The 17,286-nt window shown below is 41.0% G+C and overlaps 1 long non-coding RNA gene across 2 annotated transcripts; it reads right to left on the reverse strand.

Moving 5' to 3' along the window:
- Positions 1–1,706: 1,706 nt before the first annotated feature.
- On the reverse strand, positions 1,707–16,958 carry LOC142601565 (uncharacterized). 2 transcript variants are annotated; one of them, XR_012835080.1, is made up of 3 exons: positions 14,577–16,958; positions 13,928–14,032; positions 1,707–2,277 (listed from the first exon to the last, which is right to left on the reverse strand). It is a non-coding gene; the product is annotated as an uncharacterized LOC142601565 (long non-coding RNA). The 2 variants fall into 2 exon arrangements; XR_012835079.1 differs by lacking the exon at positions 1,707–2,277 and adding an exon at positions 6,622–7,004.
- Between the last annotated feature and the right edge of the window lie 328 nt (positions 16,959–17,286).

Raw genomic sequence — 17,286 nt, forward strand, 5'->3', positions numbered from 1 at the left:
CCAAAATCCAGTGAGAGGAAACAGTACCATTAGTTTCTAGCGCTACACACCCTAATCACCTTGACAAGCTAATTACTGATTAGTAATTAACAGGACCCTGTTAAACCCATCAAGGTGACCACCTGTTGTCACATGCCAGGCAAATGCTACTCAATGTAAGTGCTCTGTTATCACCATCTTTAGTTCTCAGCTTCTTTGTAAACCAGTTGCTTTGAGCACTGAGAAGGACAAGAGATCATTAACTATGACGAAAGGGTGGCCCTTCCAGTTCTGAAACGGCTGAGGTCAGCGCATGAGGACTGGCAGTACCTTGCTTCTGGGGATGGGGAGACTCTTCCAGTGAGCATTTTCAGGCACTGTTGAAGGGGCCACCCCTTCCCCTGGCCTGCATCTGTGGTCTGATGGTCCCTGGTGAAGGAATAGCGCTGGGTTTTGGTGAGCCACATGTGCACCAGGCAGCACGCACTCTTCCCACGGTCATGAGGGAAGCTTTGCTGCGGCTTGAAGGACAAATAGGGCAAAAAGTAGTTGGTCATCTACTCCTGGCATGGTGTTCCATGAGCTCAGCGCTCAGTTCCTGCTGCATGTCTGTGGGTGACAGGAAGCAGGCTCCCTGCCGCAGCAAGTGACAGCCAAGCTGGCTGCTCGGTGAGCGATCCCTGCAGGTGCAATGAGGTGTGTTCATGCCTAGGAGGCCAGGATCACAGAAGAGGTGGTGACCAGAGGGAAACATGTTATCACTCTCAGATGCAAGCTGATCTGAAATTCCAAATGGAAAACGTTCACTCCCCACCCAAAAGCTCTGAAGTTTGCACTTTTTTTTAGATGGTTTTTTTTTGTGTGTGTGAAATACCTACCATTTTCTATAGACATTTTTCTACTAAAATTTTGATTTGTTGAAACACAATTTTCCATCAGAAGTAATAAATGATGGATACTTCCTTACCAGACTTTTTTGAAACTGTATAAACCCAAATAAAACATTCCCCATGGCATTAGTAGGCTAATGCAAAATATTACAAAGGTCATATTTATAAAAGGATGTTCTATACTGAATAGTCTCAGTGTTGGAAAATAGCCCAAGCCAAGTCCTGCTACAGTAATCTTTCCTTACCCTTTGTGCTCCCTGACTTCTGCAGTATACTGACAATAAATACTCATGTTCCCCCAAGTACTGAGCCCAGTGGCACTGTACCTGTTGGAAAAGTATTTGCTGTACAAGTCTTACTCTTTGAATTCAGTTGATATCATAGGAAAAACACTATTTATAGTCCTTTAGCAGGCAAACCCCTAGCTGAAGTGACCGATTTTTTTTTCCTGGATGTGATCCACATAATCAAGCCATTAATCGGTAGACTACCAATGAAGGGAGAGTCAGAACCTAGTTTGCTCAGAAGGCACGTACAAAGCATAAGGTGAGATTAAAGCACTATCTTGTGAAAAGTCTGTGACGCTTTCCCTCTTGAACTACGAATCATACTAATTGCAGGAGGGGCAGAGCAAAGAAGTAAAATAATAGCTGTTACCCTAATTATGTGGAGTCTCTATTTTGTGTTAGGATGAAGCTTTAGGTGTGCTTACTATCTGTTTGATTTCATTAATGAGACTTCATAAATTATAAGCCAATAAAGAATGCAGATGGGAATGATTTCAGGCTAAGTATGAGAAATTTATTGCTGGCTATCAAAGACCTTCTCCTAAAATGCTAATTTTTTAGACATAGCACTTTGATCACTACAGATAGTGAACGTTAATCAAATAAAATTCTGACATAGTTCTTGTTATTCTAAATGGGAAGGGAAAAGTAGTCTGTCAAATTTAATTGTTCATTTGGGCTATACTGCTATCACTTTGCAAATCTCAAAGCCTGATATTAGAGAATATCCTTCTTAAGAAGAATATTACATTTCTGGAGACATGCCTGAGTATCACTGGCTTGAGAGCACAAGTATTCCTCACTTCTGAGAGCTAAATTAATACTCCCACTGAGTACTGCAGGAAGTTGCAGTGCTGGATGTATTGTGGGCTTGCATAAGGCAAGACTGGACACAATATTTCTAAGTTAGCTGGAAGGTGGGATGACGTGGCCTGGCAGGCTCCTCTGACAAGCCCATGGCAAGGCTGTGGCACAGGTCCCCCCAAGCTTTCATGGTGCTGTCTAGGTCGCAGAAGTAAGGCCACCACAACAAACCATCCTACTAAGCCGTGGCCCCTATGGGCCTTGCAACTGCCTCCTTTTGACACTCAAATCATGTAGCCAGCCAAATTATGGTTTGCCTGGAAAAAAAAAAAAAAAGAAATGGTTAGGAGGGAAAGGAGACACCTTTGTTGTCTTCTGCCTAACGATCCTCTGATGGGGGAGCCATAACTTAACACCAAAGTATTAAGAATCCTTTTTGATTAGGTACTAGGAGAAAAAAATAGACCCTGGAGGAAAAACATTGCAAGAGAGAAAAACATCACTTTTTTTCCTTTTCTTAGAGCCAGGTAATGCATGTTTACTTTGTTCAGGTGTTTATTCTACTATAACATAAACTCTACACTAAAGCTAAAACCATTATGAGGTGATGTTTGTAGAATATTTTTTAACATAGTCTTTCAGGTATGAATCAAGATACTCTGAGGGGGGAAATGCTCATTCATTTCATAAACCTTAGGATTTTTTAAAGCAACCTTCTGTATAGAGTTCTGATAAAAGACTTTTGTGAGCATTTTTATGTGGATTTCTCCTGTTCTTTTTCAACCTCAGTTATAAGCTTCTAACCTCCTTTATGAGTAAAAAACTTTGCAAATACATAAAGATGTACAATTCTGACTCTACATCCATAAATCAGCACTTCCCTATGTAACAAAGGGAAATTTCTCAAAACTGGCCTAGAGAGGGGCTGATTGTGGAGGAGGTACCACCATTATCTTTAAGGGTCAGCGTGAAGTTCCTTTAGAAAGGGGCCAAGAGCTACTTGGGGGCCAATGGCTCTGGAGGAGACATCCTCTCTGTAAGCAGGTCTGGGTGAGAGTGAAGGGCAGACACAAGGTGCTTCACCCCTTAAGGTGCTGAGAGTGGCTTTCCCCCCCTCCCGGCACGCAAGCATGTACATGCCTCACAAGTCAGGAATCGCTGTCCCTGGGGCAAGTTCCTGCCGCGGGCTGGGGCAGGGAGCAAGTGGGGTGGGAGCAGCGGGGTGGGAGCAGCGCCTTGCCAAAGCACCCGTGCCGGAGCCTGGGGCTGCCTGGGAAGAAGACTGCAGCCAGCACTGCGAGGAGGGGCCCCAAAATGGGAGAGGCAGGGAAATTCCATAGGGTAAAAGTTATGCCAAGAAGATGTGGGGACACCTCAGGGCATCTGTGGAAAAGACTTGAGCATGCCCCTCCCAGAGGCTATTATTACTGTTTATTAGTTCAAGGGCAAAGAGCAAGGCTTTCCTGAGCCTCTCCTCTTACCCCAATGGTGAAGAGCTGCCATGAGCCAAATTAATCTTTAACAAAGAATACTTCCTCTTGTTTTTCCTGGGAACTCCATATCGCAGTGATGGTGGTGGCTGGGTCTCCCCTGAGCACGTGTAAAGAGGGAGGCATAAGTCTTTCTTCATCAACCCTAGAGATATTACCAAAATAGCCTTCTGACATAGCACCTAGCACACAGTGCGCTAAGAGGAAATGCTGCCCTGTCCTGGGGTCCTCCCTGGTGTTTGCAAGAGTTCAGATTTTGCCAGATAAGCACAGGAGGAACTGGTATTTAAGTATTTTATTTCAAAATGGAAGTGTAAAGCCATTATAAAGCCTTTAGTTACAAGGCAAAAATTGCACGGTTATCATCAGAAGTGGGCTCTAAATACTTTTTTGCAAAGCGGACGGCATGAAGCTCACATCCTCAGAGCTCCCCTGAGGTGCTGCTTCTCTGGACACACCACGGCAGGATTCATCTCAGCCAGAGACTTTGCGGGGTACAACCTGGAGAGGAGATTTTTCATTTCTTCCATCACACTGGCAAATTTTATAGTCAGAGTAGGGAAGTTGCTTACAGTAACGTTGGGAAAATCCTCCTTTTCTGTGCAAAATGTTATTCTGCCATGCACACATATGCACATACACAACCATGGAGCAGTTCATTACTCCACTGAGACAGGCCATCATGTGGACCATTGTCTATCACCATTCTACTATGATAGTAAGCATTAATTTTTCCATTTAACTGCACTGGCAGCAATGGAAGTGAATATAGTTTCTTGAAAGGATGACCGCTTGGCATCCATACTGTCCTTGAAATGTCTTTCATTAGCAGACATGGGGTGGTGGGGCTGATGCATCAGCCGAGAAGAATACCTTTACTGCATTTGGACACGTGCCCTACAAAGCACCCACGTACCAGCAGGGAAGTACCAGTGCTGCCCTTGGGGCACACTAGAAAGAAAGTGGTGTGGGGAGAGGAGAATCCCGGTTTAAGCAAATGTATGCAATGGTGATCTGGTGACAAAACAGCTGAAGATGGGATTACATTGTTTTCCCCTTGGCCAGGTAGATGTCTATGTGGTCAAATGATGATATTGTAGTTCTATGAAAGCCATGCATAAATATCTACATTAATAAAGATGTAATCTGCATTAGAATGGGAAAACATAATAGGAAATCAGATGATAGTTTTAAAATAAATCTCATTTTGTTTTCATGCACTGCAGCTTTCATTTGCTGCACCGTATTTTATTTAGATAGTGTTTAAGAGCTCCCATGATAGACCAGGCATCTCTTTTGCGCAAACACAGACTCACAAGATTCCCTGCCTGGGCTCTGGGCCATTTTTTCTCCTGCATATTTTCTGCTGCAGTCTTCAGGAAGTATACACATGCAGAACACACTATTTGGTCTGTAACAGTGATAGCATTGCTGAGACTTAGGAGGAGAATTCATGAAAATTTAGGTCTGACATAATGCTGGAATGAATATGGTCATTATCCACAATGAACTTAGAGGTTTGAAGGCAAGAATTATCAGGGTTTCTTGCAATTGCACTGCTGGCATGTTAATTGGATTGTATAAATGATGGTAAAAACAGTGCATAGTAGCAGCAAGCATGTAAGCTCTGGTAGAAATTAAAAGATGGTGTCATGCAAAGAACCAGAAACCAGCAGATAGTTCCTCATGTCACCATGGACATTGTCCTTCCCACATAGTAACAGTCCCTGAAACTTGGCTGAAATGTGCTGTAGCTCAAGCCTATTATGGAGACATAAAATTTTCATTGGAAGCAAATTTCTGCTTTCTCTTTCATTCTAGTGAGAAAAATTGCATTGCAAGAGTCCACTTCTCCTGTAGCCACAGTCCATAAATGCTTTTAATTATATCACCTTTCATGGTATGACATTGTCCTGCTTTCAGCTGAGATAGAGTTAATTATCTTTCTAGTAGCCAGTATAGTGCTGTGTTTTGGATTTAGTATAAGAATAATGTTGAGAACACGCTGATGTTTTTAGTTGTTGCTAGGTAGGTGCGGTGCTTACACTAAGTCAAGGGCTTTTCAGCTTCCCACACCCTGCCAGGTGCACAAGGAGCTGGGAGAGCACAGCCAGGACAGCTGGCCCAGCCTGGCCAAAGGGATATTCCATACCATATATAACATCACGCTCTGTATAGAACTGGGGAAGCTAGCTGGGAGGTGGGATTGCTGCTCGGAAAAAGACTGGGTATCAGGATTTGGGGTTTTTTTTCTCCTTCTGCATGTGGTGAGGAATTGCATTTGTGCATCACTTCTTTTATGTGTTATTGTTATTACTATTATTATTCTCTTCCTTTGTTATCCTATTAAACCGTCTTTATGTCAACTGCTTGGGGGAGGAGGGCTGAGTGAGCGGCTGCGCATTGCTTAGTAACCAGCTGGGGCTAAACCATGACAGACGTTAACTACAGTTACTTAAAAGACTATACATGGCTCAGGTATCACAGAGAACATTTTCTCCTGGCAAGTGCCACTAATAAAAGGATATATGATAGACCTACAGATTTATAGTCAATAAATATTAATTTTTTTCTTTTGGTAGACATTATAAACCTCTTGAGATGGTTAAAGAAAGAATTTTAAAAAGTAACTGTTTGGCAAAGGAAACTTCCAATACAGAGAAAAATCTTTTTTCCAGTAGGTCTCTTTTTGAAAAATTACAAACAGTGAAGAATGTGTGATAAAAGCCTTTTTTCCCTGTTACTGTTTATGGATAATGTCCCACACACATGACTAGTGCTTAGCAGAAAAACCCGTAAATGTATCTGAACTCTCTTGATTAATATACCTGTCTTTCCTTTCCTTGTAGATCAAGTTTAAACTGGGTACAATCAGCTTATCTGTGAGAAATTAATTGTAAATACCATCTGTATATGCCATTTGTGGGAAGTAAAATACTAAACTTGCTTTTCTTGCATATTTGTGACAGCATGACCACTCTAAGTTTAATTACTGGTAAAGAACAGTATCATAGGATTGATTTCTTCTAGTCACAACCATCTCAAAATTAAAATATCAAATTATGAAAAATATCAAAATTATGTCTGCCAAGTAATTTCCAGTAAGAATATTTTTGAGATTATTTCCCTTTTGCAATAGGTCTTTTGTGAATGTAAACCAGGGGATTTTGTGTTATAGTGCTTATAAAATGGGCAAAATTTTGATTTAATTGTTCCTTTAGAAATTATATTGGAAGCAATTTTCAACCAGCTGTATTTCTGTGAGTTATTCCCTCTGTGCTGTTCATGACATACAGTATTACTAAATGTCACGAATCACCCTGAGACATCACGTATTGTACAGTGCAGATTATTTATTTTGCCAAGTTCAGGTTTTCCTTTCTTAGCTTTATAATTTGGAAACAATCCCAAAGGTAACAGGAAAGTTTGTGAACCTTCTCTTAAATATGCCTCTTGGCTGGCTCCTTTTCCTGTTTTCTTGGCCTCTCCAGGAACACATAATCAGTGCAACTCATGTAGTCCTTGTGCAGTTGTGTATAGGCTTTCTTCAACTTCTTACATTTCAGCCAAAATTAAAAAAAAATAAAAATGAAAAGGTTGTTTTGAAAACTAGGCTTTTTCTTTACTTCACAAAGTCTAGCTTCTTTACACTACAGTGTAATGAAGCTACAGGTGACGGCCTCCAGCTCTCCCACATTTGCAAAGTGAGGTGCTATAAATCAGCTGCAGTAGGTTGTCTTGTTTTGCTTCTAACTGGGTCAACCTCCCCCCAAAACAAAATTCCGGAAAGCAAATAACCATAACAAACAGTTGCTGCACATAATGTTTCTCCATCATTACACAAAGAACTTCATAATACCCAATTTAAAAAATAAAAACAGGACTGGTTATGCAGAGATTTCACAACTGCAGGTAAGATAAGTTCAGGTATCTCAGTTTGTCTGCACTTGGATGCTCCTTTTAGCTAGTTGCATTTCCTTATGACTTTAGTGCAAAAAAGATTGTTTTTTTGTAGTTCTTTTCATTTACTAAACCAAAATCAGGCCAAAAGACATTGATGAATGCCAGAACAAGATTTGGATTAATTTATTTGTTTATAGTCAAGAGGGAGAATGAATGCTTAGTTCCAACAGTAGCTAGTTATATGAATTTGAATCTAGCAAAATGAATTCTTGTATGGCAATTTAAAAATTCACCTATCTTGAACCTTATAGGCCTCAAACTCATTTGTCATTGATCTTATTTTCTATATTAACAAGTATTACAAAAGAAGAACCTTCATTATTTCTGTTTCTGGAGATGTTTGGATTTCAAGGCCTCAGGCTGTCACTTTTACACCCAAAATAAGTACCCCTTGCCTGTATGTCAGACAATATCCTCCCATACATCCTGCCTTTCATGCCCCTTTCCCCCACATGCAATATCAATGTTGAGGAGAATCAGCTGTGCTTTGAATGAAGCAGAAAGCCTCTTGAAAAAGTGTTTTATGGTCAGGTAGTGAAAGTGTTATCACAGGAGGTATGTCAAAGGGGCTAAATTAAAGACATTTAGGCTTTTGCTAACTTATTAGGCATTTCTTAAGCAAAGTTTTGGAGCTTTGATCTTCCAGCCTTAATGGCCTTTTACCACTGTTTAATGTCATTCTATTAACGTGATAGCAAACCTCACTGAATCCAACCAAATCCCCCACACACTGTCATAAAGCAAAAGCAATGTTATAATTATTTATTTATTCCTATTTGTGGCCAGATGTCACAAGTGCTGTTGTCACATCCCTCCTAACATCCCACACTCCTCAGTGCAGGAGTTCTGTTGGCGCTGTCACTGTGAATGTGATGTTCACAATTCTAGATATGTAGAAGTATTACAGAATAACAGAAATAATGTAAAATGAAAGCCTCAGTACATTTCTGCCAGAAGAGCATCCGTCTGGTGGCATCCTGAGCTGAGAGATGCTGAGATACATGCAGCAGTGACTGAGAGGTAAGTAGGAATAGGGATTTTGTATAGTCCCTGCAGAAGAAGGGCTCTGTATTAATTTGGAGCTTATTTTGTGCTGTCAAGTAATGCCATAAGGGAAGAAATAATCTCCCTGGTGCTATGTTGGCAAAGCATGTTCAGCTCTAACGACAGAGAAAGCCAATGAGAAGGGAAAGTCTCAGGTACTGGGGCGCAGGAGAACACGAAGAAGGGGACTGAGAAGGATGTCCTGTACAATCCAGAGAGATGTAGCAGGCCCAGATAAAGCATTAGCTCTGGTTTGGGAGGGACGTGTTGTTATCCAGTGAAAAGGGCATCAGGTGTGAAGTCAGGAGGCCTGGATTACATATCCTCTGCGTTGCTGTCAAGTGCTGCCACTCTCTTACTGTGTATTTCTTTGGGTCTTCTGTTTCTCATCCCAAAGTCTGACAATCTGATTGGGCTCTTAGAGGCGGCTTTACGCACTGTCAGCACTCGCACAGAGCAGTCCTGACTTCCACCCACACTTCAACAGCAAATAAGGGTAATTAATGCTCTTTTGTAGGTCTGAATTCACCCGTGGTAAAGGCAGACACAAGATTTGCAATGCCTTGCTCTGCCATGTTTAATCAATTTCTATTCAGGAATAGAAGTATTTACCTAATAAAGACTGAAAGCAAAACAAAAGAAGGTATTTCTGGATTTCTCGCTCATTGTGGAATTCACTGCAATCAGAAACAGCAAGCACAAGATCTAATACATATATTTAATTTTTTTAAAGATTTTGAGGCTTTTAAGTGATTTATAAGCCTTTTGTTGACACTATGCAGTAAGGAAATTTTCAGTGATTCAGGAATTCCTTTGAAGGACTTAAGCAATTAATAAGTAGGTGAGCTGGTGAGTCTGTTACACTCAAAATATTGTTCATGGGCAAAGAGGAAGCCCACCTTATATATAAGTAAATTAAAAAAAAATTGTTAGTATAATGGAAAATTTAACCATCTAATTCTAGAATCATTATTAGTCTAGATCTAATTATTACAGAAATAGAATAATAATGCTTTTAGAAAAAGTCTCAATGATAGTAATAATACAATTAAAATTACAACACGTGTAGTTCTTAGTATATATGCTTTTTCTCAGGGTAATGATCACCCTTCCACTACTCCTTTGGGTCCTGAAGTCAGCAGTTTTGGGCTGCTGGAGAGGGTAACTCCATAAGTCATCAGCCTCTGAAGTCCCTCTTTGGGAGGAAGATTGTATTGATGCTGCTGGTTTCTTCTTCCTCCCCCTAGGATCCACCCAGGGTCATTTTATGTTTGCTAACATACTGATACACCTTTCTTTTTCTTTCTTGGTCTACACTGCCACATTACATCAGAATTTAATGATGCCTTCTACATATGTGAGAGACTGTTTCTTTGTTCTCTTTGTTATCACTAATCCAGTTTAGTGCAGCTCCAGATCTGCATTTATTTAACTGACCACAGATAAGTTGCTTATAGCCATAGGGTCTCCAGTGCCAGGCCTGTAGCCTGTCCCTTACTGTCCTGTACCTGTCCTCCTCTACGCCGCACTCTGTGTCTCTGCCTCTCAGGGCCTTTGCTATTGTACCAGATCTGTATTTCTCTCCATCATTGTATTAGAGCTGTAAATATCTCATTCTACATAGAATAACTGCTTAGTACTGCTACCTATACAAAACTGAGATTATACCATGCAATGATAAATAAAAATAAAACAAATTAGCTGTAGACACCTAGTCAGTGTTTGCTGTTACAGCCAAACTAAAACAAAGCTGCAGGTAGGTGAAGAAGAGAGCAAGCCTGACAAGGCTCAGTCCCAAGGCCATGCAAACTCCATACAAAGCTGCCAGCCTGTCTCTAGCACGGCCACATTACACTGCTACATGGTTAACAGAGCCCTAAAGTTTTCTGCTTGCAGGTAGTAAGGCTACCCATCTCACTGCAGCAAGCAGTCTGTCTTATTGAATAATTTAGGTCAGAAGGAACCTCTGGATGTCACCTGGTGCAACCCTCTGCTCAAAGCAGGGCCAGCTTCAGTGGCCTTCAAAAGACAGCTAGGGCTCTGCTCTTCAGGGCTGTTCTTAACAGCGTTTTTTCTCACTGAGAAAAAACCAAGGTGTGGTGCTGCCGCAGTTTAACCCCAGCCAGCATTTAAGCACCACACAGCTGCTCACTCACTCCGCCCTCTTCCCTGGTGGGATGGGGAGAGAATCAGAAGGGTAAAAGTGGGAAAACTCATAGGTTGACATAAAACCAGTGTCATCATCATCATCACGATATAAGGAAAAGAGGGGGGAATAACAGAGAGAAAAATAAAACCCAAAAAAGACAAATGATGTAAAGGAAAACAATTGCTGACCACCAACCAACTGATGCACAGCCTGTCCCTGAGCAGTGCCTCCCCTCTGCCTCCCCCATGGTTTTATGGCTGACCATGATGCCATATGGTATGGAATATCCCTTTGGTCAGTTGGGATCAGCTGTCCTGGCTGTGTCCCCTCCCAACTCCTTGTGCACCCCCAGCCTCCTTGCTGATGGGATGGCGTGAGAAGCAGAAAAGGCCTTGGCTCTGTGTAAGCACTGCTGAGCAAGAATAAAACCATCCCTGTGGTATCAACACTGTTTTCAGCACAAATCCAAAACACAGCCCCATACTAGCTCCTATGAAGAAAATTAACTTTATCCCAGCCTAAACCAGCACAGGTGCCATACATTAAAGGAAGCCAGAGTTAATGGGCTTTATTTTCTAAATGAAATAAAATAAAACCTTCAAACATCCCAAAGCTAGCTACATGAATAGCACTATCAAAAATGGGTTCTGCTGAATAGTCATGATTTTTAAATCATTGATTTCAACTTTTTTAATCAACTTCCTCTAAGCAGCCTCATGGCACAACACTCTCCTGTAGTCTGAGCACTGCCAGAATCAGATATTATTGGTATAATATTATTTTAATTGAGCAAGATGGAGAAATAAGAACCTGGGCAAGATATTGCTGGCATATCTTTCTAATTCAACTTCATCCAGCAAGATTGCCGATCAATTAAGAGGCCATTTCTCTGATGACGCTACACCTATTCGTGCTGCCAAGCAGTTCCTTTTGACACTGAGGGGTACTGGGGTCTCCAGAGGCTGGAGCACATCTAACTGGGTGAAGCATGAAGCCCAGCAGACCAAGGGGAGGCCAGCAAGGAAGAGGATGCAATACCAACCCTTTAATCCCTGGGGTCCTTGGTGAGCTGAGAAAACACCTGCCAGTGCAAGGTTCTGTACATCCAGAATCACAGAAAGCAGCTGTATTTATGTGCTTATCTTAGAAGTACGTGTTTTAAAGGAATTTACTCAATGTGTCAGTCTACTTAGATGAAAAAAATTGGCAGGGGTAGCGGTGTTTTATTTAAACACTCTCCACGTTTTCCTTGGTTGCATTTCACCAAGATTTATATCTTTAAATAAGTCATAAAGGGGTTATATTTGAGTAAATCAGCCAGTGGCCGACGGCAGAGCTGAAAAAGAGCAGAGGCCTCCTGCAACCCTGCATGTTGAGCTGCCACTAGGCCATTGTGACCTTCTAGCTGTCCCAAGGAGAGTACTCTGTATTTCAAAAATGAAAGTGAGTTCAATATGGCAAAAATAAGATAAAGTTCAAAGGCTGTGAGTTGTAGTGGAGCAAATACAGACTAGAATTTAACTTCCAAGCAGTAGTGGCAATTAATCATGGAAGATGCTGTGAGCTCTCCAACTCTCATTTCTAAATAAAATTCTCTCCCCCAAAATATGCAGCCATTTGGAAAGGAAGTCATTCAGACAAGTGCTGTGATGCATCTTGTTTACAATGTAAAATGAAAACTTTCCTGATATACAGTCTATAAATTTATCTATACATTTCCAAACCCTCTAGTTGCAAAGTGACGTAGACACTATTTGATCTCAAGTTAGTAATTAATTTGCTCTTTTATTGACTCATGGCAGATTTTCTTCTAATATATCCCCATAATTGAAACTACCATGTTCTGGATTACTATCTGCAATATTCCAGGAAGTGAAATTACTCCATTCCTCACTCCTTTTTTTTTAAAGTAAAAATATCAGCCCTATCCACTTCTTGTCTCTAATAACCTTCTTAAATTTTCCTCTTTCAGACTTCCTGTAAGAAAACCAGTAATGAATAAATATGTCAGCCATCATCTCAGCCTAAACCAAGTGTGTAGACCAAGTCCTGACTGATTTATGGTAATGCAGAAATTTTTCATAACCCCAAATGAAACCTAGTCTTTCTTCTTAATGCAATTATTTGTTGTCATATCCTTAAATGACCTGCAGGTAAATAATGGTATGTTTACCTGTATAAACAAGTTCATGGTAGGTAAGATGTTAGCAGCAGACCTTTATTTCTCAGCTTTGGTCCTTAGCCAGTTTATTTTCAGTTGTCCACTAGGGATGACCAAAATGTTGATAATAGACCAGACAGCTGGTCCTAATGCTGCATTGTGCAGGCCTATATTGCCTTTAAGAATTTGATATTTTTGTTGAAAATAATGTTGGTAGTCTGATATTTTCCCCCAAAGCCCTATCAGACACTTTTTTTTCTGAAGCGAATAGCTACACTAATGTATCTCGTAAGTATTTTTTCTCACTTTTGACTGGATCAGAATACAAGTAAGTGAGTAATGTTACTTGTGACTGTACCACTGGGTTGTATGGATATGGGCTGAACAAGTGTGGACTGAATTGAAGGGAAGCAAGAGTATGTTCAAACTAGGAAGACCATGAGGTAGCTTGACTGGTTGAGACCAAGAGACAAAGGGGTCCATTGGTGGATATTGGTGGAGGGGAACTGTCAGGGTGTAGAAAAATTCAACTGGGCAATCTTAGCTCAATGGGTAAGAGCTATGGGCCTTCCCACTTCCAGGATTAGCTCCAGATTTGTAAAGACTGTTTTGTTTCATCCCCACCATTTATTCTACACATATTTCTAAAAGCCTTTCCTTTATAATTTGAAGTGGTGATATATCACACATTTGACTTGCAAAGGAATCAGCCCCTTCTTTATGCCTGCCTTGCAGGGCTCCTCCAAGAACAGCCATATCTGCTGATGATCTATCTGAGGAAAACCTTTCCCAGTCCCACCCTTCTGGGTATTGGTAGAGCAGCAAATTAAAAACTCAAAGCCTCTGGCATAGGGGTGGCTGTTTCAGATACAGAAGAAACTGAAGATACCTCCTCCTATCTTACTTTGATGTTAATCAGATATCAAGACATTGGCAGGTTCTTCAGCACTCTGCTTAAACCAATGATGTCATTTCTACAGGTAGGCTTGAAGCCCTTGGCAAACTGGCCCTGTTTGTTTCTGCAGTCCTTATGAGCTCTGCTATTGTTATTCCTGATTGAAAATCGAGGTCTGCAGAAATTCAGTTGATGTTAGAGCCAAACTCAGAACTCTGGAGCACACCACTCCTGGGCACCTCATGGGGCTCAGAAATAAGCATACCTCCTGTGCTGGAGCTGGCATGCCTAAACACCACAGGCAGCAGCTGGCTGATCAGGTACATTTTCTGAAGGGTCAGTTTGTCCTCGGCTACAGCCATCACCATCTCTGTAAGAGATTATAGGTCAGAATGTAAGTTTAGTTGAAATGCCAAGAATGGACATATGATTGGTGGGTCAAGAGTCTCTCATTTTTTTCTCCCTTTTCTTCTCTCACAAAACACTCATGGATTACACAGTAGTCCCTAAGCCCCTTGAATCTGCTCTCCATGCCAGCTCATGTATGCACAGGAAGATCTTCTTACTTCATGCCCTGTCCAATGCCACATAACTTTTATCAGGCATATTGTTTTATAAATTAACCTTTAACAATCAATTCATCATCTCTATTACACAGTATCTTACCATGACCAGAGACACTAAGGTAAAGAAAATCATGTCTAATTCATATCTGCTCAGAGGCCCAGCCTGCTGTTCAGTGACTCCTTCTATGCAGCGTGATTTCATATGTGCTGCCACTTAATTTTATACTATGCTCCCTCATAGCTAAAATAGAAACGGATTTTCCATTTTCTTTACAGTCTTTTCTTCAGAAGAAGTGGTAATTTACTTAAAGGCAGCTTTGCTGTAACTAGTTACAAAATTCAGCTCACTGATGATATAATCTGTAAAAAATCACACACTCCAGAAAACCATGATAGTGGCTCTGTAGGGATGTGGCAAGCAATTCAGACCTGTATGAAAGAAACTCAAACAAGATAGTAATTTGTAACCTGTACATCATTTAAATTCAATAGTAAACAAATGCATGGCTTGCCTCCTTGTCCATATCTGGGCATGTAGTGCCATTTAAGACGTCCCATGGTACATGAGACACCCACATGCAGCTGACAGATATGACACATGGGAAATCTGTCATGAGATAAGAATATATGAGAAATCTATAGCTGGGGATGGGGTGGGTACCCCATAGTATTCTCAGGTAGTACTAGACAACTGTACAGAAGCAGCTGAACGGAGACATCTGTGTCTATAACAAAGCATGTTACCAAGTTTTTTTTTCTAGTTGACATGTGTCAGCTCATGGCTTGCATCCCAATGGTCATTATTATATAAAGCAATTTGCATAAAGGTTTGTTAAGTGTTATGTCAGGATCAAAATTTCAAAATTTTTGCTGTTTAGCTGAAGAATTATTTTTTTTTTGTCTTCTTTATTCCTAGTGGTATCATTAACTTTTTTTCTGTGCCTATACAAAACCTGGAAGGTAGTGGGAGAGGTGCTAGTGTTGCTCTTTCAGTGCACAGTCACATGAATTCCCAGTGTGCTCATTGCTCAGAAATGGCAGGCATGGCAGAGGCTTACACACAGGACCAAGATGGAAATAAATGGAAAACTTAACATCGCTATAAATAGGCAGAGCTATTGTTTAAGCTTCCACATATAGGAATTAGCTGCCTTAAGGAGGATCTTCAGTATGAAAATTCTCTAAAGAGGATAAATGGAGAGGGTCCAAATAATCTTATTTATGTTTGCCAAGTGACAAAAGCCAGTAGTTTTCTGTTTAAAGGGTGTTGGAGAGGACCCCAAAAAAGAACCATAACATCCTTTTGAAGTCAGATAAACACGAGGAGTTAAGTCAGTTGAGATTATTAAAGATAGTATGGGTAACTCCATCTCTACAGGGAGAGAATGTTTTCCACAGTAGTAGCTATTGAATCTAACAATGAGATCCAGTAATGCAAGACTGAAGCTAGAAAAATTGCTATTGGAAATGAGGTACAAAATTTTAATTGTGAAGTTAATTAACAAGTGGAGGACCTCAATGAGGGCTGTAATGGATTGTCCACTACCTGACGTCTTTATATCAAGACTGAATGTCTCTCTGAAACCATTTTGTTATTTCCTCTTGAGATTACTGCACTTCATACAGAAATCACTGGGAGAAATTCTGTGGTATTTTGCAGAAAGTGACAATATGGTCCCTTTTGACTTTAAAACCTATGAAAAAGATCAGGCATTTTCCTGCTCTGTGATAAGAAGGCATTCCATGACAGGTCAGAGGGTATGAATGAAGAAATATAATTAACTTAATCCAAGAAGAACCATATCAGTTTACTTACAAAAGGAAATATCAGATGGTCTTGTCATTGCTGTCAGTCTGTTGGTGGATGGCAGAAGATCAAGTGCTGTGTTTATACAGCATCTAGCACAAAAGGAGGCTAATCTTAAAAAGGGTAGGTGCTCTGATAGAAAACTGGTAGTCTGGATAAAGGGAAACACGCTCCTTGGGATTACTGATGAGGTACAGCTACAGAGGAGGTTCCTGAGGAACTTCAGTTTCCAGGTCAGCACTAAAGGGCAGGCTGGGTCAAGTTTCTCAAAGCTATGGGGACGCTTCACGAGAACACTGACTAACTACTAACTTTTAACATTAAATTCTCTATATTTGATATATATTTAACTGATACTTTCAGTCTTTGCCATTTTGAAGACCATGGGCAAGTTTAGCCGTTGGTTTCTGTGGAAATAGGATTTGACTCTTCAAATATATGTAGAAATGGAAACCTGAGCTTGATCCTGTTTTCTTTGCCACTCAAGACCAGGATTGTGACTTTTGGTTCAGTAGAAAGGTTTCCTGGATAAAAGAAGTAAGAATTTGGCCCCATGCTTTAAGTTCAATTTTGAAACGATCATATCAGAAATAAAAGCTGTACCATTTTCTGGGAGATGACAAAAATTAAGGAAACAACCCCCTCCAAAACAAACAATATAATTACAATGGCACAAAAAGACACATGAATAAAGCAAACCGGATCCAGCAAACGAAAACATGATGACGCTGTAACATTACCTTCCTTCACCAAGCTCACCCAGTCCAATGTTCAAATAAATCAGGCAGGGGTGTGCTTGAGAGGGATTAGTTCACTGAAGGAGTCTGACCCCAGGTCAGAAACTGAATGATAAACTGCATGGCTCCAGGCACTCGCCTCAGGATTGAGCAGCAACCTGCATGGATATGCCCTGCTGAAACACATCCAGATGATCTGGTTCATGAGGTCAAAATGATCCCGGCTTCCCACCCCACCCTGCGTCCCACCAGGCTCATCCGTAAGCGAGGCTTACTGTTCCTCCGGGCTCCCTGTGGCACGGGGTCGAGGTAAGCTGGAGGAAGGCCGCTGGTCAGCCCTCTGACAGGCACACGCTCCATTTCACACGAGACAGCAAAATAAACACAAAGGTGGCATTTTCAGAAAATCTGCTCTCTAAGTCAACACGAAAATCCCTGCTGACGTCAGCAGACGTGGGCTTAAGTCAGCGCTTGGTGCTTTTAAGACTCATTCACCCGTCCTTGTAGGTGGCAA

Source organism: Balearica regulorum, chromosome 4 (assembly GCF_011004875.1).
Source record: "Balearica regulorum gibbericeps isolate bBalReg1 chromosome 4, bBalReg1.pri, whole genome shotgun sequence".
Lineage (NCBI taxonomy): Eukaryota > Metazoa > Chordata > Aves > Gruiformes > Gruidae > Balearica > Balearica regulorum.